Genomic DNA, 21,692 nt, shown 5'->3' on the forward strand with positions numbered 1-21,692 from the left:
CCTTCTTCTTCCAGGCATTAAGTTATTACTCAGACAGATTTTGTTCCTAAGCTAAGTGTTCACGTCAATTAGTTGTATGAAGTGCAGAATTCAATGAATGTTCTGAGTAATCGAATAACTTTATTGGGAATATTGGGCTTAAGGTCTACCACCGTAAGCAGCAATTGTAAATGATGCAATACTTTTTTGGATAGTCCACAAAACTCAATTGCTATTCTTCGTCATTGCTGAATTCCTTGGAATTCAGTTCCAATAAAGTATTTATATTAATTGAAATCCTTGAATTGAGCTGGATGAGAATTCGAATGAATTCTATTGGTCATCCAATAACTCTTTGTTACTTGTTTTAATTATGAATCGTGGTTTACGGCCAACCAGCCGAGTGGAAGTTTAACAACTACCGAAAAGCTAAACATTACATATAATTTGCAATTGGATTAGATGGACAAATTGATGTGAAGATTTGCGAAAAAGTTCTTCACATCAATTTGTCCATCTAATCCAATTGCAAATTATATGTAATGTTTAGCTTTTCGGTAGTTGTAACTCTTTGTTATTTATTACTTTAGTGATCTGTTTGAAACTTGTTGATAGAGTAAAGTAGGGCAAAAGTTCGAGTGGGGTAAGAGTTCCTTTTTAAGATTTCTCGCTCAATTCAAAACAAAACTTTTAAATGACCACAATGACATGCTATTCAAGTAATAGACCTTTACTCAAAATATCATAAAAATCAATTGAGATTTGCAAAAATTATGATTATTTGTTGTTTTTTTTACATGAATATTGTAATTTTTGGTCAAACTTTCGTTGTATGAAACTAAATAAAGATTAAATCCTTTTCAATATCTTATGTAAGGGTGTTTCTAGGCCTATCATAAGGATGCTTTAAGGTGTATTAGTTTCTGCATAAATGCTTGGAAACAATTTTTGGCCCATAGTGGGGCAAAAGTTCTAATCAGCGGGGCAAAAGTTCGACTCATGTGTAATCGTACGGAAAAACTTGCAAATTGCCTAAAATTCACATATCATCTTCAAATTTAGCTAAATTTGCCTGATCGTGCGAAAAATTTCACCAAAATTTTACATTTACACTTAGTTTTGCGAAAAACGGCTATTTTTGGGTATACTACAGTTAATCCTGTTTTGGGCAATTTTTTGCCCCACCTTGCTCTATGTGTAATCCAATGACAGCCCATGTAAGTACAAAGTAATATAAATGCTATATAAAGACTATTTTGACAAGTGCGACAAGCTGGTAAAAAGAACGGAAATCAATCTGAGGTAGAAGTTTGGCTACTAAACAGCTGATGGGTCCCTTAACATTGCTCATTACCGAGAAATGAGAAAGCAGACTAACTGGCCAAAGTGGGCGCTATAGAAGGCAATATTTATGACAGTCAAATCGCCTTGGTTCTGACGTTGCATCCATTCCTCTCGGGTGTTTTATTTTATTTATAGTAGGGTACAAAAAAGCTTCAAAAGGCTGGCCTGTTGTATGTTGGCATGGCGTGTGACTCACATTAGGTGTACTTAATCATTCAAAAGCTTTCACTATTGTTCCTGTGCCTCGATCTCCCCCGGAACTAAATCACGCAACTTTATCGGAGGAGGGCTGTGCACTTCTGTGCTCATGCATTTCGTCAGTCTCAGCCTCTAGTTGTTTTGCTAGTTCGTTGTTAGAGCTTGATAACGTCAAAAAAGTTGCTCACTACGACATGTTTACGGTATCTCACCAAAAAATCTTAGATTTACACGTAACGTTATTTTAGTTTTAATCATGTAAAGCCATCTCTCATGTATTATTTAATTATAAAACCTATAAACACATCTATTATATCCAACGTTGCTACCAAATTCTTTAATATTGAACGCGAAACGTCTTCTCTCAAAGAATGTTGCTTGCAATACGGCTCGGTTTACATGATTTTCCCGCTGAAAATTTAATCATAAATAATGTACATGGAATGACAAGTCGTCAACGATGGTTAAAGGGAAAAAGTTGATCGACTCTTTATTTTGCCATACATTTTGCCGACGACACGCAATTCAAGTAACACTACTGCCATCTTTTGAGTGAAAAGCGCGTAAACATTATTTTCGAGTAAATTAAAATCATTGTGCAATTACAAAACAATGATGAATCAAAACAAACACGCTATAAAAAAATTACACAGGAATGAGTACAATTAGGCTCTTCTGGACCAACACAAAATTGGTGGAATTTTTACACTTACTAAAAAATATTCCTGTGCTGTTTTTTTTTCTTCTTCTCTTACATTTTATGGCATTTATAAATGATTGGCAATATCGAACATCCCCGATTGAGCTGTGTAGCTTTTCTTATGCGTGAATGTCACAAACGAACACTTCAACATCTGGTGGTCACTAGGAGAACGTTACATATTAATTAGCTTTTGACTCACCAGAGCGGCGCTATTCATGTCTCCTAGAAAAGACAGGAGTCGGTTATCTTTTGCCTTCTAATCATCTTTGAAGCCGTCGATCCATCCATGTGCATTATTTTAGGCAGAATATTCAGCATAGTATCACCTAAACCAAGCGATCTTGTTTTCAATTTTCAGATTCCAAGCATTTTCGAATGCAATGAGATAGTTCACATTATTTATCTTTGAACATTCAGTTATAACTTGTTTAACATGATTATCATAGAAGTTTACGTGCCATGTAAATTTAAGATTTTTTTTGCTGTTTGTGACTACTCGCTTTACCCAATTGGTGGTTGGAAATCTCGCCGAGGCTTTGCACAGCTTTCTGTGCGACGACGCATTCTACTCTTTTGCTGGCCTAACTTTAGAGCTCTGTTGAACTTCTGGACGCGCATGTGCACTTCGCTACTGATGAGCCAACTGCAGCGTGACTCCAGTCATCCATGATTCATTGATATCTAGCGATTCCGCCGTTAGAATCTCCACCTCCTCCGCACTCTCCCCAGTTATCGCAAAAATAACGTCTTCTGATGTGAACCCGATGATCTTCACTCTATTCGGCGGTGTCAAGGTTAGCACTCCATCGTACATCATCCCGCCGTTACTTTGGTTGACATCCGTCCCTGGTTTATGTCATAAACCAGTACCTAGTTGTGAAAGCAGCTTTGGAGTACATTACACAGATATTCGGGGACCTGCATTCTGTGTAGGTCTGCGGCGTATATCTATCGTTACCACTGCGCAGTATCGATTGCCTCTCCGATTCTGCTTGTATGCTTTCTACACATCTTCAATTTGTCTGGAAACCTTCCGCTAGACACTTCTGCAACGCTATCCTAAATATATCTGGGAACGCCAAGATTGCTGTCTTTAGCGCTATATTAGCGGATGAATTTTCAATGAGATTTTATACCGCCCAATAGTTCTTACAACAGATACATATGTTCCTAAAACACCAACTTTCTAGTTGATCAAGATTTTTAGCAACAAAAAATCGACGAAAATTGGTTACTTTTGTCACTTGTTTTGGTGACTCTTAATTAAGTTTTTCGCCACCAGATAGCCCTTGTCGCTAAATAGCTCTGCCTTCTAGCTGAAACCCCTAATCTACTGAACAACTTTGCCTAAGTCACCACCCATCAAGCTCATCACGATCTTGAGATATTCGTTGAATAGCTAATGATGGTAGAACCAATCTTCTAGCTGTATCTCAAGATCTTGATAAGAATAATAGAAAAAAGTTACTAGCGCTACCTATCGAATGAATCTTCAATTATATATTTAACCACCAGACAGCCCTTGATCTTCTGAAAATATTTGCCTTCCAGTCTAGCTGCAAAGCTTTTTGAGATATCGATAAAGATAATGAAAATTCGTTAATTGCACCACCCAGCGGATGTACTTCCAATCGCATTTTCTACTAACAGATAGCCCATGATCTGCTGAACATCTTTGCCGAAGACATCAATCTCCCAACTGATCAGGAGTCTTGAGATGCAGATGATTATAGAAAATTTGTTACTCGCACCACTTTGCCTATGAATTCTCAAATAGACTACCACCCTTGAGATAGCCCTTCGTCTGCTGAACAGCTTTGCCGAAGACACCTGCCATCAAGCTGATCTTGAGTTATCCGTTGAATTGATAATAATAAACAATTTTGGAGTTTTCCTTAGCCGAGTGGTTAGAGTCAGTGGCTACAAAACGAACCCATGCTGAAGCTGCTGAATTCCCGTACGGTCAGGATCTTTTCGTAAATTTCGTAGACTTTGGCAAAGAAAGCTCAAAGTTAATAACTGTAGAAGTGTTAAAAGAACACTAAGTTAAGAAGCATGCTCTGTACTAGTGGAGAAAAAAAAAGAAGAATAAACAATTTTAAACTCCTCGTGTCCACGCTTTTTCCGTCACCCAAAAAATGAGGAAAGGTCAGGGGGTGTTTCACCCAAGGACTGTAAGACCAACTAAACGCATTAACTTCAAAAATGATTTAAAATGAATTGAACAAAAGAAAGTGTACCAGTTATGACTATCCAGCTTTTTTCGCTATCATGCCATACATTTTTAAAGGCCCCCTTCTGACATTTTTCGCTCACACTATAACATTTTATAGTTCAATCGAAACAGATTTTGGATTTTTTTATTGTTGACGATATAATGAAAGGCGTTTCAATCTTTGTTTGGGACCTCGAAAATACAAATATATTTCTCATTTTTAGATTTTACTCAATGCCAGTAATATTTATAGCTACAAGCTAAATGGTATTTATACTAGAATAATTTCGATTATTTTTTTATTTTCTTATTTTCTTATTCTAGTAAACGTGCAGTGACAAATCGCCCCTTATTGCTTTTTCACAACTGCAAACTATTTATGGTGATGTCTGACTAGTACGAAGATTAGGCAAAAAGTGGAGAAAATGTTTCATAAGAGCTAATTAATGTACTGTGTCCTTCGAAAGGGTATCATAAACAATCCATGAAAAATATAAAATGCAGTTGTTTAAAAAATAAAAATACATGTAAGAGAATTTCGATACTCATAAATTTAAATCAATTGAGGTGAAAAATTTTGACAAATTTAATTCGTTTAACGCATTTTATTGCCTACTAAGATTGAACCATAGAAACGGTAGGCAAGAAACTTCAAAACCAATTCAACCCTGTTGTATTTTAGCTAGTAAGATTATTCTTCGCTTTCCTCCAGAAATTTCTCTCACTGCTACCTCCAGAGATTCTTCTAGAAGTTTTTCCATTAATTTCTCCAGAAATAGTACCATGAATGTCTACAAGAGATTTTTCCTGTAATTTCAATAGAGAATTCATCCAACAATTTGATAAAGAGTGGTGGTTCTACAGATTTTCCTTGCAAGTTTATTTAAAAGTTTTTACCATTAATTTACAAGATTTTTTTTCTGTTTATATAATATATTATACTAGTGATTTTCCAGAAAAAAGGCGTGATCTTTTTTCATAAATTTATCAATTAATCCTCCGGTGATTCTTACATGGACCATTCTGTATGAAATCTGGATAAATTCTCAAGGGAGATATGTCCTTTATTTCCATGACTTTCTCAAGCGAAATCTCAAGAAGTTCCTTCATTGCAGGGTCTCCCAAGGCATTTCTCCAGAGTTGCTTAACAAAGTTCTCAAGTAATTCATTTAAAGATTGTCCCGCAATTTCTCCAGCAATTTCCACAGATAATCTTTCAAAATTTCTCGCTGGAAATTTTCACAGAAATTGTAAATAAGCAAACAGTTTCAACACTAAATAAATCGCACTCGTTCTGGGCGCGTGTGTAGTATATATGAGATGGATGAATAGGGTTATGAAAGAGGTTTGCGTGATCTGTGGGGATTTTATTTCGAAACTTGTAACTTTCTTAGTTATTGGGTCACCAAGTGGTTCGGTAGCTTAGTTGGTAAAGCGCATGTCTAGCATACAAGAGTCCTGGGATCGAATCCCTGCAGAGCAAGTGGATATTTCATAATTTCGCCCATAATTTGTCCATCTGAGTTCAAACAAAAAATGATCAAAGAAATCTTGCACCTAAAATTCCTCCATATATAACGTGAAAGATTTCTACATGGATTTCTCCAGATGTTCCTCCTTCAAAAATTTCAGCCAGGCATCCCTTCAGATATTCAAAGAATGCACCAGTAGTGTTTTCTAAAGATTTCCTTTTTGGAAGACATTTTGAACTTTATACAAATATTCCAGCAGGAGCTTTCCAAAAACAAATTTCCATGCCTTTTTCAGAACTGGTCCGATATTTCTTCGGGGATTAGCGATTTTGCCTCATATTCCTGAAAATGCACAAGAGATAGGGGGATATCTCTAAGACCGGGAGAATTCTTATAGGATTCATCCACAAGAGTTCATACAGTAGTTTCAATGCTGTTTCTTCAGAAACATCTTCAGTAAATTCCAGGAGTATTTCTACAAAAAATTGTCTACAGGTTTTTACAGAAATCGCTTTAGAAATTCCTCCTTCTTAGTCGAAAATAATAAAAATCGTGCTCGATTATCTTTGATTTAGATGAAATTTTGCACATAATTTTGGTATGGTAGAATAAGTGAAGTGTTTTCCTTTGAAAAATTGATTATTTTAAATCAAGAATAACTTTTGAAAATGGCCTATACTTTTTTGCATGCAACTTATTTATAAAACTCTGAAACTGTTGATTTTAGAAAAAACAAATTCAAAAATTAATTACACGAAACCCCCATCTATATATAAATAAAAATGGAGTAGTGTTTGTATGTCACGAAATGGCTTACGAACGGGTCAACGCATTTGAATGATTCTTTCTCCGTTTTGTTCGTCAAGGGTTCCGACGTGTTCGTGTGTATTAAAATCCTAGGATATTCACCGGGAAAGTTAAAAAAACGAGAGTGCACGGAACTGTCATTTTGTATGGGACGATCCTTAGCATTTTTCATCAGCCTACTTGATGGCAAGACGAAGTTTGCCGGGACCACTAGTTTTTAATATTTTAGAAATAGCAATTTCCAAAATATCTAAAGGTCAATGCAAAAAAAATATAAATTAAATGATAAAATAGGCCATTTCCATTAGTTATTCGCGATTCTTCATTAAGGAAAATAAGTAAGTGGAAAGAAATATGGTTTTTACTCTCGAAAACGTATTATTATTGATAGAGAATCGCGAATAACTAATGAAAATAGTCCATTTTGATATTCAATTTGTATTGAAATTGATATAATTCGAAAATGGCTACTTCTAGAGCAGTGATCTAGATAATCATTTTGGTTTAGATTCATTTAAAGATTCTTATTGTTACATCAGAATGTTTTTTTTTTTTGACAAAAAAAAAATTTTTGAAAATCGACCTAAAGTTGTTCATAGAAATCAAAACAACTTTTGAACAATTAGTAGCTTTTTCTAACGTTTCGGTCATTATTGAACTTTTGTCAAGGACTCGAAATTTTATGCCGTATTTCGTTAATCCGTTTGTTTTCCAAAAACCTTAAAAAGTCAGCTAAACTTCCAAAATTTATAAACTTCTCTAATCAAATTCAAACAATAGCTTAGCTTAGCTTAGACTGACTACACATATCAATGGTTGCTATTCCGTGATTGACCGAAGTCAGTGAAAATGCACAAAGAATCAACGAGAAGTTCGGCTGGGATTGGCCATAATCTTCTGCAGTGTGCATAATTCAGTGCCTCTATTTATACAGGGTCAATAACGGCGCCGGCCTCGTCCTTGCAGTCAGGTGGGATTGGGGGAAGGAATGTTAGTGTGTAACCTTTGCTTTTTGGAGATCGTGTTTGCCTCTGCATCTCCACAAAGGTTACTGGGAGGGATGTTTGTTAATGGGGAGGATCGTTGGGTCATAGGATTCACTTTGATAAGCGATTAGACCATGATAAACAATGATTTGTGAGATTTATACATGCTTATACGTAAATATAATATTTTCATTTGATATGAACAATTTCTATGTAGAGGAAAATTATGCCGACACTTGAGGTGACGAACCATTCAAAGTTTGTTGAAATGTAACATTCCTACAGCTGTCAGGACGAAAGCATGTGTTATTATATTTTACTCATTTGAAAAGAAACAAAAAACTCGATTGGTTGGGACATCATAGAACACTCTTATTCTTATGCCGACACTTACAGTGGCGAACCATCCAAAGTTTGTTGAATAAAGTGAACCTTTCGCAAGTCTACACTTGTAGTGTCGAACCATTCAAAGTTTTTTTAATTACAAAAATAAAGGTATATAAGAGGTGTTCTGAAAAAAAAATGGTAAACATAAATAAATCATGAATCAGAGTTTGTGTCAACATTCACAGTGACGAACCATCCATAGTTTGTTGAAAAATCATATTTACATCCCACCATTGTAACGATTGAATGTGCAGTCATACATATTTTATAGATTAGAAATAGTAGCATGAAACGAGCTCACCAATTGATCCGTTATCCTTGACTGAGCAGCCACAATCCACTTTCGGCTTCACTCGTTTGCTCGGCTATAAAAAAACACTCAGGAAAAAAAAATAAGCGCGCGACCCAAAAAGAATAAAAAAAAAACTGTTCGGGCTTTCTTGACGCACTGCCCAGGAGCAAGCGTCAAGGTCGAATGATCAAACAGAACTAACCGATCGCGGCACTTTTTCAGTTACTCCAACCGAACTCACCGATCACGCCACTTTTTCACTTACGAGACCGACGCGCGACATGTTTGATCCTGCCCTCGTCGCTCGCCCCGGCAAAAGCAAGTGTCAAGGTCGAAAGATCAAACAGAACTCTTCTCTAAACAAATTCAAACAATACACCATGAATTTTTGAAGGAATTCCTCCAGAGACTTCGAAAACCCCTTCTATGGGTACTTTCAGGATTGGTTCCTAAACATCTTCTAAGCGAATCGATGAAAAATTTTAAAAGGAATTCCGGTTCTTAAAGAGAGTGGAATCGATTCTTTAGAAATTTGTGAGGATTCGTTGGACTTATTCGTTAAATAATTTCTGGAGTAAATCTCTCAAGATTTCCGAAAGGTTTTCTCTTAGAGAAATTCCTAGAAGGTACTTCTGTAGAATCAACTGCAGTAGATTCCTGGGAGTATCACTGGCGATGTTCCTATGCTGGGTAGATTAATTTAATATTTTGTTCATTAATCCACGCCTATGGATTTCTTATTGAATGGCCCAATTGAATTCAATTCATTGTACCCGAAAGAAATAAATTGAATGAAATTGAATAAGTTAGACAAGGTGCTTATCTTCATGCTCGAAGATGGGCAAAATATGCGCAAAAATTTTTAGCTACTAGTTCACTATGGACAGTTTCCATATAGACTGGTGGCCAGAAATATTTTTGGCATGTTATGTCAAATTTATTCTTTGTTTTCAAAATACAAGTTTTCGAGAAAATCTTTTGAGTAGAGCCTATAGTGAAACAATGAGTTTTGATACTAATGATGCATTTAAGCCAATTGTGCGATTAACGTTGCAAAAATCATTACTAATTTTACAACTCACATAGTTCATAGTATGGTGATATGGATCATTTCATGACATTCAATTATCTCCTGGAACAATCTTTAGTGTTTCAATGGAAAATTGTTAAAAAATACTGAAAAATATCGAAAGTAGGGTTAATCGCCAAATGTTGAACGGTTAAGATAGACGTTTTTTTGTTATTTGATATTTATGGAAATTCTGATAGAAAGGTTGCTGAAAAAGCATTCAACACCGTAGACGATTGTTTAACATTATTTCTGTTACATTTTTGGAACTGTAATGTCCATTTTTAATTGAAAAAATATATATTTAAAAAGATAGTTCTATACCCAATTGCTGAACACATACATAACCCATCTTATCCTAATGTTGAACGATTGTCGCTAAATGTTGACCGTTTTACTCCCCCATTCATTAAACTTGCAAGTTCGCGCTCCTCGTCGGTTGTGAGGACAGGGTAAGGTCCGCGAAGCACTTTCCCTGACCACTCTGGGCTGAGACGGAAGTGAATCGTCCCCTTCGGCACTCCATAGACTTTAGCGTCTTCTCCTAATGTACATTATTTTCTACATTACAGCATCAATCGCGAGATTGAGGTTATACTCCGGATAAATCGGCAGCCGATGCGTAATTTCAATCATGATGTAAATAAACAAACGGTGATGGCATTGATGCCATAGTGAAGATAGTGAAATTCGAAAAAAGAATCAGAATATAGACAGGGATGCAATTAATTATACTTTACTGAATCGCGTTTTTCACCATTGCAACAGTCATCATTATAGGATTTTTTATAATAATAATTCAACAGATATTTAAAGCAATAAACAATACTGTATTGTGTAATGCAATATTCCATTTCAATATAGGTGTTTGGTTCGAAAATAAAAAATCTGGCAATACTGTTGATGAAACCAAGACTTTCATGTTATGCTAGTGTTCAACAAATGGAAAATGTACATGAAACGAAAGTGCAATTGAAAATGTATTTATGTAATTAATAGGTACGAGTAAATTTTACGGATGTTTAGAAAATAACTAAAGTAGACTTTTACTGATATCGTGAATAGATGCTTAACCCAATATACGTAGTATGTTTTACCACACAGCTTATTTCATAGCAGCCCCAGCTTAACTTTTTTCTTAAGAGAATTAAAATTTTCGTTCCACCTACCAACAAAAATTTTCAATGAATATTTCGTTTCAGAAATTAATGTGCTAATTAAATTTATTGTGTCCAATAGTACAGCTAACATACAAATTAATCTGTATAATTTATTGAAACTGTTTGGAAATGGTTCAATTTCATGTTTTAACATGGTTTCTACAGATCGTTCAACATTTGGGTAGCGTTCAACAATTAGCGAATTACCCTATGGTATCTGTAAATTTTCGTTAAAAAATCAAATTTATTTATTCCTTAAATTTCCCCGAACTAAAGTACGAATGATTGTTCCATTTTGTTTTTCCAAGATAGTTTTTTCAGTGAGTTTTTGAACAAAGTGAAAAGATCTGTAAAAATGATTACAATTCTGCAGTATATTCCATTCAAAGTATACCTTGTGTTTGCACCAAATTCTTTATTTTTCATTGAAACTCTTACTTTGACATACTGTATCAATGAAGCTACAAGAGATCTTGTTTTGATATTCCAGAAATATCTTGATAGAAGTGTTTAATAATGTAAAAGAAAAACCTCTCAAAATAAGCCATTTTTTCATTTTTGGCCACCTGATCGCTCATAGTGTAGTTGACGCTCTAAATGATATATAGTCACCAACCTACACAATCTACGAGAAAAATGTTCGCAAAAAAAAATTACATTTAGATCGCAAGTTAATTATTTATGTGCTAAAAAGGTTACATCTCCCTTTGAGATTTAACCTTTAAAAAGAATTTATATGATGGTTTTTACGTAATGTTCAGTGTAAACAACAGTACCGTAAACCAGGGGCAAATTGATCACTGGGGAGAATTTGATCAGGTCGGTAGCGAAAAACATTTCCTCCCAAGGATGCTGAAGGGTTCGTTGGCACCAAACACATTCCATGTTTTTAAGTTTATAGGTGCCTAATGATGATTTGGAACTATTTCATTTTAATAAGTGTCAGTTTTGCTTATAAATATTCACAATTTTTGAAGGTGTAAGCAATACAGTTGGAAATGTCGATGCTAAACAATCCACTGGTGCCATGCCTACATGTAAACTATAAGTGTTTGAAATGTTGTGTAAAGTTCATACTAAACTGTTGAACTTATGTTTGATATCATACAGTATAAAAAGTATAGTGTTTTGCTCATAAAATCGTTTATTCTTAAATAATGTGCTTATTTCAAGGGAAATTGCCTACATTTAGGCGTATTAGGCTGATTTTCAAAGTTTGATTTTGCAATAATATGATCAAATACTAGAGTTGTAAGATTTTTGACATCATATTCTGATTCAGGAGACCCAAATTTAGTAGATAGGGAAATGTTTTACTCTTAAACCTGCTTTTTTATATGGTGATCAATTTCGCCCCAGTGCGTCATTCTAATTTTTTGATATTAAAACTATTTTTATAATATGTTAAATTTTATTTCATGAAAAATCGTTTACATGAACGAATAAAGATCAATGAAGTACTGGTTTTGCCGAAATTTATTTGACAATAATTGAATTCCGAAGGACAACACAGCAAAATGTTATAAAATAGTGATCAATTTGCCCCCGGATTACGGTGACCATCATCTTAATCATGACAAGCAATAATTGTCTCAACTGTCACCTTCAAACTCCGACATTTGATTCATCACCGCGCAAAAATATAAATTAGCACCTTTTCAATTAGCACACAATGAAAGATCGTCGCTCAAGCTACCTTCAATTTAGACCTAATTTTGCATATTTTTTTCAACCTGCCCCAAAGAAAATAACACAGTCATCCTCTCTGGCTCTGGGGTCTCACAGCTGCGATGAGCTGTGCAAAAATTAAGCTAATCTATGCAATGATGCAAGCGTGACGCTTGATTATGATAATTTCGGCACGTTGACAGTTCAAAATCTTTCCAAAATGCTACGACAGCATGTTGTCCGTTGTAGTGCATTCATTGTAGGCTACCGCTCGGAGGTGATTGACATTGTGACCCCCTTATGGTGCTGTAAGAGACAAGAATACTCATCGAAATTTAGATGATGGTCACACCTTGGGCAGATGAAGTAGCGGAAATATTAGTTAGCCTCCAATATACTACCACCAAAAATACCATGTTCAAGTGGCGTATCCATTGGTGGTGGCACCAAACTGTTACACAGAGGGTAGATGCAATTATTATAGATGCATTATGTCAACATTATGGATAAAATCAGATTTTGGCCTTGTTTCTAGAATGCAAGCATGCAGATGTGAATTACTAGTTTGAAAGCGTGAAAACATATGAAATAAACAGTTTTAGTATTGAATTGTCTAAAATCTTATGAAAATTGGATTGAGAATTGTTGTTTTTAGATAATGCAACGTTTGATGACTCGGACATTTTTTTAATGTACTTTTTACGTAGAGGATTCAATCTGAACAGAATCTCAATAAAGTGAATCAAAAAAGTAGATTTGAGTATTGTACCTTTTAATTTCGCCAGATTGCTTATCTTTTGACAGATTGCTTATCTTTGACAGATACGCGTATTGATATAGCTACAATTGGCACATCTACCCTATCCACATAAAGGTGGGTACGCATAGTTCAAGACAGATGTTTGACAGTTTTAATCATACGGATACAGTAAGACAGTCGATGTAGTGACCTTGACGAGCAACGCAGAGCTGGGGTCAGCGTCATACACGAGAAAGCATCTGAGGCATATCAAACGTTATTGCAGGCTTGTTTGGACGAAGGTCGTCACAAAGGTGTAACGACCTCGATTAAATTCATTTGAAGCTATTGAAACATACCTGGAATTCTGTGAGTGGCACGCTACAGTGCTTTTCGTTACATCTGACATAAATATTTATGATGGTATGAAAAAATGAAACCCTTTTCATGACCAGTTTGATTTACAGATGGGCTTGACAATGACAAGTCAATGGAATCGACCAATCAGCTTCTACTCCCACTACATGCCACTATTTGGCGATTGATGGCTAATAGTGCATTACTAATGTTTAGATATCAGGTAATATAGCTTGATAAATGTTAAGTCGCTCCTAATTTAGAAAAAAAAAAAACTCAAAAGCTCCATTTTTAACAATAAATATAATAAATGCTCGCAATACGGATTAACCCAAGTGCTATTCATTCTCGAACTGCAAACTCTTCCAGGCTTCTGAGAGAATCTTTTCCAGGGCTCCGGAAGAAGATTTTAAAAGAGAGAATTTTTTCCAGGCGTCTGTGAGAAACTATTCCAGGCTCTTGAATGAAGTTTTCAAGGCTTCTGGGAGAATTATTTCCAGGCTCCTTGAATAAACTTTTCTATCTAGGCTTCTGTAAGAAGCTTTTCCAGACTTCTGGAAAAAGCTCTTTCGGGTTTCAGGAGAACCTTTGCAAGTTTCTGGGAAAAATCTGCCCAGACTTCCGGATGAGGCTTTTCCAGGCCTCTGGGAGAAGCTTACCAGGGCTCTGTAAGAAGCTTTTGCAAGCTTCTAGAAGAAGCTTTTGCAAGCTTCTAGAAGAAGCTTTTACAAGCTCCTGGGAAAAGCTGTTCTAGGCTTGTGGGAGAAGCTTTTCCAGGAATCCGGAAGAAGCTTATCCAGGCCTTTCCAGTTTTCCCAGGCTTCTAAGTGAATACTTTCCAGGCTTGTGAGAGAAGCTATTCTCAGCTTCTAGAGAATTTTCCAGGCCTTTGGGAGAAGTTTTCAAGGTTTTTTTTTCAGAAACTTTTTCTGGCTTATGTAAGAAGCTTTCCAGGCTCCTGAAAAAAAGCTTTCCATGCTTCTGATAGACACTTCTCCATGCCGAATTTAAAGGTACAAGGTACTCCAACCTACTTTTTAGTTTCTCTATTGAGATTCTACTCAGAGGATTCAAATACATTAAAAAGGTTGTAGGACATTTCCCAGAAAGTCAAACCCCAGAACGACATTCCCCAGAATGGGACATTTCTCAGAAATCCATTCCCCAGAATGGGACATTCCCCAGAATAGGACATTCCTCAGAATCGTTTTTATACGTTATAAAAAAATGGAAAAAATAAATTTGGTTATTTAGTTTTACTGTCGTTAAAAAATGCACCTGCTTGACAATTGATTCGAATTCCGGACACAGGCGTTAATTCACCCAAAATATTATTTGATCAAAATTATTATTATGGATCTCAAGCAAATAAAATAGGGATGGAGTCAAAAAATAAATATTTTAAAAGGCGAGTGTTTGCTTCCCTTTTCTCAGGCAAACCATTTGGGGCCGTCCATAAACCACTTGCATGGTTTGGCCAAAGACCACGGCCTATACAAATTTCAAAACGTTTGTACGGGAAAAAGACGAAAGATGAAGGTTTGAGATTCCAAAATAATTATGTACGTGGTTCACCTACCAAAATCTTAAGGGGAAAATACTGTTTATTAATTTTACATCTGCTTAACATGATTTAGCTGTACTGTCATTTTCCTGAATATCACTTCCCCGAATGCCAGCTTACCGAATGACCCATTTCCCCAAAAGATATTTCCCCGAATGACTCGTTTCCCTGAAAAGTGATGCAGTTCAAACAGGTGCAAGAATAGTCTTTGGGGACTAGACGCTGAACTAGAAAGAATGATAAGCAATTCAAAAAAGAAGATAATGTAGATTATAAGATAATCCTCGACTAAATATTTAAGTACATTTTGCCAGAAATGCTGATGATGGTGAAACTCGAAAGAACCGCAAATCAAGTAAATAATAGTAAAGAGTTATGACAATTATAAGAGCTAAATACTTTTCGGGGAACTAGGCTGTTCGGGGAAATAGGGTATTCGGGGCACTAGCATTATGGAAACTGGCTTTCGTGGAAACGAAATTCGGGGAACCGTCATTCGGAGAAAAGTAGCACAATCGTTCAAAATAAGCTGCTCTTACATATGTCATACTATGTTTGGGTCTACCCCGTTTGGCATAATGCCGTTTGGCATACAGTCGTTTGGTATAATAGCCGTTTGGCATAATGTCATTTGGCATAACGGTCGTTTGGCATAGTTGTGAAAAACGTTGAATTTGATCAAATTCCTTCCATTAAGCAAAGGAGCTGTTGATAAATTGCTCGCGATCGTTCATTCTGCTGTTAATTATTAATAGGACATACTGTAGATCTTCATTTTTAAAAGAAACCAATATCTAATCAAGCTCTTTTGGAATTGCATCATACATGGTGTCTGAGGTTTTATAATTTATAGCGCTAAATGTGTCCAATGCCTGAGATTTGCCATGTTATTTAAAAATAAAGAAGGAACATGATATTTTCTGACGCACATTATGGTCCCGGATGTTACTGTACCATTGTAGTATCTTCCTTTTCAAATTATGCCAAACGACCATTATGCCAAAAGACTGTTATACCAAACAACTTATATGCCAAACGACTTTATGCCAAACGACTGTATGCCAAACGGCATTATGCCAAATGGGATAGACCCCTATGTTTTATGATCAAACATGACCCAAGCTATTGATTTTTTGTTTGTTTTCATAGTTATTCATCCTTTTTTTAAATTGGATGTTCTTTCTAATTGTATTTCCAAAAGGGTGATTTATATAAGTGAAATATTCTTCAATGTATAAAATAAATTGATGGAATGTTTTTTTGCTTTCATAGCTATTATCCCTTCTTTTGAACATATGCTGTTCTTCCTAGGTTTATTATGAATCACAATTACACTAGAAAATTTATCTTGTCTTTGATGATTTTCTTTTACAGCAAAGCTTAATAGCTACAAAATATCGTAGTATGTATGCACTAGAGTTGCTCACTTTAGTCATACTACAATAAACTACTGTACAAATTTGAACAGAATCTATCAACTCTAAGGAGGGGCTAAACAAGCTTGAAATTTGTAAGGAAAAAATCGTCAAAATATATTAAAATCGTCCAAGCGGTTCTAAACATTTCTAATTGTAAAATGGTTCCAAAGATTTCTTATTAATAAATGAAAGACTGCAAAAAATCGGAAGTGCTGTCGTTATAAAAAAAAACAAAACTAAAATGTTTTACCTATGAAAACTAAACTTCCTCGAATGTTTCAGTTAAATGTGTTCACTATTTACTATTTACTATTTACCTAGATTTTAACAGCCCAAAAATCTCTTGTATTTTTTTTCTGAGGAATGTCCCATTCTGGGGAATGTCCCATTCTGGGGAATGGTTTTCTGGGGAATGTCCTATTCTGGGGAATGGATTTCTGGGAAATGTCGTACAATCACTTTTCCGGGGTTCTCGAAATAGCTTTTCCATATTTCTGGGAGAGGTTTTTCAGCTTTTTTAGGCTTCTAGGAGAAGTATTTTCTGCTAGCTTCTGATGAAATCCTTTCCAGTCTTCTGGGAGAGGCTTTCCAGGCTTCCGAAAGAAGCTATTTCAAGCTTGTGAGAAATTTTTTTCAGGTTTAGAGGGGACACCTTTTTCAAGCTCCTAGAAAAAGTTCATGCAATCTTTTGGAAAAAGCTTTTCTGGGAATCTGACAGAAGCTTTATCAGACTTTTACGAAAGCATTTTCAGCTTTTAGAAGAAACCTCCTAATCATCTTTTATATGTTCCTGAGAAAAAAAAAATACAGCTACGGGTAGAACTTCTTTATGCTTTCTTAGGTTTCTGGGAGATGCTTTTCCAGGTTTCTATGATTTTATAAGATTCTTGGAGAAGTTTTCCAGGCATTCATGAAAACTTTTTCAAGCTTCCGGAAGAAACTTTTACAGAAGAGTTGCTGAACGACTGGATATTATGGTTGGTAAACAAGATGTTTTCGGCTGTTTCAGTCTTAGAGAGCAGCAAGAATAGTATTCAATGGTTTCGGTAATTTATTTTACCTTTTTCAAGGATTAGAAACTTCGTTATCTTGGGATTGCCATATATACACACACAAGAGAATGTAGTATCTTATCCTTGAAAAAGGTAAAATGAATTACCAAATGCGTCGCATAGTGGAGCAATACTGTTCTTGCTGCTCTCTAAGGATGAAAAGGCCGAAAACATCTTGTTTACCAGAAGTTTGTTTTTCAAGCTTCTATGAGAAGTTTTCCAGAGTTAGTTATAACTGTGTGTTGGAGAGACTTTTCAAAGTTTGTAGATGATGTTTATTCAGACCGTTAGGAGAAGTTTCTTCAGATTTCCTCAGAAAAGCAAGTTATTTCTTGAGTTACATCCCAACTAAGACAAAGCCTGCTTCTCAGCTTAGTATTCATTTGAGCACTTCCATATTTATTAACTGAGAGCTTCCTTTTGACGATTGACCATTTTTGCATGCGTATATTGTACAGCAGGTACGAAGATACTCTATGCAGCATGGGCATACCAGGATTTCCGTCAGTGAGGGGTGAGCAACTTTATAAGTTCGATTACGAATTTAACGCAAAAAAAAAACGCTAAAAACAACACCTCCGCGATTATTTTGAATTTTGGAAAATTCCTTATTGAAAAATGGTAAAATTTAATTGGTGGAGATCTTTACACCCAGCAATTTCACCCAGGCCAATTAGGTCGATACGGGATGCAACTAGTTCTTACAGTTTCTTCAAGAATTCGTAATGATTGTTACACCTAGTTTTCATCAAAACAATGCTTCCGAATTTCTGCAGACATACTTTACATAGTTTTACGAAGATTGCCCTTTGAAATTCCTCTTCAAAATGTCTCTAGATTCAATTAGAAATTTCTCCGGGATTTTTCTTCTTCTACTTCTTCTTGGAATAACGTCCTCACTGGGACAGAACCTACTTCTCAGCTTAGTGTTTTTATGAGCACTTCCACAGTTATTAACTGAGAGCTTTCTTTGCCAAAGTTGCCATTTTCGAATTCGTATATCCTGTGGCATGATACTCTATGCCCAAGGAAGTCAAGGAAATTTCCATCACGAAAAGATCCTGGACCGACCGGGAATTGAATCCAGACACAATCAGCATGGCTTTGCTTTGTAGCCACGAACTCTAACCACTCGGCTTTTTTTCTTACTGTTATGTATTTTATCAAATGTTTAGAGCATAAGGCTTTATGAATTTCATACTTAGATACCGTTTTGATTCATATTACGGACAGCTTCAAATTCCGGACACTCTACTTTGTATGGGAAACATTTCACACGAAATGTTTCAATTTTTGCCGTTCGAAAGTTCTCATTTTCGAGGCTCGTTTTATTAAGCTTTCACCATAAATATCTTTGAAAATTTATAATGCCCAACTACCTTAGAAGTCTCTTTTGTGGTTTGACGATTTCAATTGATGATTTGACTGTTCTATTAATGATTATCATGAGCTGTCCGGAATTCGAATCAAAGTGTCCGGAATATGAGGCAAAAGTGAGGAAGCGTCCGGAATAAGAATCATGAAAAGGCCACACATTTTGATTTATTTAAAATTATTCAAGTTGCAAAGGCGTATTCTTTACCCACCATTCAAAAGCTAAGGGCTTCCGACGTTCAATAACGCTAAGGAATCATACAGAATGATATATTTCGTACGCTCTATGCTGGGTTATACTTCACTGAGGCCTTAAGTGTCCGTAATATGAATCAAAACGGTAGACTTTTCAAGTAATGTTTAAAACAGTTTCACATATTATACATTTGATTTCTAATAATAGTTCTAATAGTTTTGTTTGAATGTCTTCAGGAATTACACTCAGGATTACTTTTGTGCAATTCCGCATTTGAGGAAAAGGGATAAAATAGGACCAATGATTAATTGCAAGTAGTAATGTTTTTTACTCGTATGTACACTGACAAGTCCGAAAACGGAGAGGAGCTGTTACTATGGTGCGATGTTGATCGCAGCCTACTTATGTGATATTTGAATATCTGATGGTCAAGATCTAAAACAAGACGTGTCAGGTAATAGTGCAAAAATGAAACCAAATGCCTGTCAAAAAGGACCACTACTCATTGGTCGTTTTGGCACAGGCCTACTTTCACATCGTTGAGTTGAATTGCAACAGGGCACTTTGTTGCTAGCCAGGCCTTGTTGCTAGTTCATAAATTAGAGTTTTCACCAAAAGTTTTAACATTTTGCATGAGATCTTTTTGTTTCAAATCTTTTTAAATTCGATGTCAAGTTTACCGCATGTGTTCCTACAATGCTAAAAAAAAACTATAAAATACTTAATTGAGAGCAAAATAACGGTATTTTTTTCAATTTCCTCAAAAAATATCGTCGGTGTTGAAAATAAACCTGATTTTTTAAAAAGCTAACATACTCTATTGCATGGAATGCATGAAGGGTGCAAAAAACTACCCAAATTATGAGCCTTGATATTTGAATTTGTTTAGAAGATTTGATTAAAGAGGATACTGGTAGCGCTGGCTTTTGCATCGACAAAGTTATTGACTGAAAAACAACGGGGCAGTCTTAGTTGAGCTGTCACGTCCTGTCCTAGGTCAAGATTACCATGTGCTTGTCTACGCTCAGAGCGCGGTCAGTTAAGTGAATGCCTTCATATTCGGCGGGCTACACACAGTCAAACGATCAATGTAAATACATGCTGCACAACTTTGAAGATTGTTCCAAGGATACTGACAATATCTATATCGGAAACCAGTTCAAAACTATTTCAAGAATTTCTTCTAAGTTTTAAATTAGGATATCGTCAAAAACTGGTTAGACATTATTAGAAATATATTTACTTGGATTCTTCTATCAATTACTTTAGAAGAATTTATTCAGGGATTTCTAATGAAATACATCGAAGATTTATGCAAAAGCTCCTGAGAAAGGTTTTCTATGCTAATGGGAGCTTTCTTAATTTCTGGGAGAAACTTAGCCAGCTTCTTGAGAGAAGTTTTTCCAGCTTCCTAAGAAAAACTTCCCCAATATCTTGAAAGAAACCTTTTTCATTTCTGGGAGAAGGCTTAGGACATACTTTTAATGCTACTAAAGAAGCCTTAGGAAGTTTTGGCATGAACTTTAACAGCTTTTGAGAGAAAGTATGGAGACTGTTCAAAATTTTTCCCCATTTTTCAATGAAAAGATTATCCAGAGTTCTGGATAGTTTCGGGCTTTAGCAAAGATTTCACTAGGATTACATTTTAGATCTCAACTATCAACAGGAACTATCGATAATCGCATCAAAAGTAAGTTAAGAAATCTGTTGACAAATGCACTAGGAGCCTCGAAGCCACAGATGACCCACATAATGCTTCTAGGGGAGGAGAGTTTTCAAAAACTTGTCTAGCAATGTGTTTATCATTAGAAAATGTTTGTAGAAGAGGGAAAGCCCAAGCAAGACGGTTTGTTTTCGGGACGTCGATAAGTTTTGCGGTTCGCATTGTATGAGTGCGAAAAGATATTCGTGTTCAGTCGAGGATGGATTACCAACTAGTGAGCTCGTTTCATGCTAATGATAACACATATTTTCATGAAAGCGTTACTTTTATGTAATATTTAAACAAACTTTGTATGGTTTGTCACTACAAGTGTCGGCATTATGCCAGTTTCAATATACACATATTTTTCTAATTTTGACATTACCGAAATCATCTTTTAAACGGTTCGACATTATGAATATTAAGGTATTTTTAAAAACTTCTATAAAATTTCTTATCTTCGAAACAAAAATGCACAGCGTTACTTTAATGTAATTTTCAAACAAACTATGCTTGGTTCGTATCTACAAGTGTCGGTGTTATTCCTGTTACATGTAATTTAAAGCAAATACATGATTTTTTCTCTTTTTACCATTACTAAAAACATCTTTTGAATGGTTCGACATTATGGATGTTGAGGTACTTTTTTAAATCTTTTACCAAAAACTAATCTTCTACCAAAAACATCTCGAGACAAAAATGCAAAACTAACTTTAATTATAAGTGGTATTTTTCCTCATCAATCGCATCACCGACCAAAGGTGACCCCCAGATCTTTTCCTTTCTCACTAATAAACATCCTTCCAGTGGTGATTGTGGAGATGCAGAGGTATTTTCGGTCTCTAGAAGCAACAATCATTACACTCTAACATTCTTACCCCATCCCAACTGACTGTAAGGACTTGGCCAGCGCCGTTATTGATCAATAATATAAGATCTGCTAAAATTGCACTTTGAGAGTAAGCGGAAACTCCCATCCCTTATTCATTTGGGTTGAAGTGCAATTCTTA

This window comes from Aedes aegypti, chromosome 1 (assembly GCF_002204515.2).
Source record: "Aedes aegypti strain LVP_AGWG chromosome 1, AaegL5.0 Primary Assembly, whole genome shotgun sequence".
In the NCBI taxonomy this organism is placed as follows: Eukaryota; Metazoa; Arthropoda; class Insecta; order Diptera; family Culicidae; genus Aedes; species Aedes aegypti.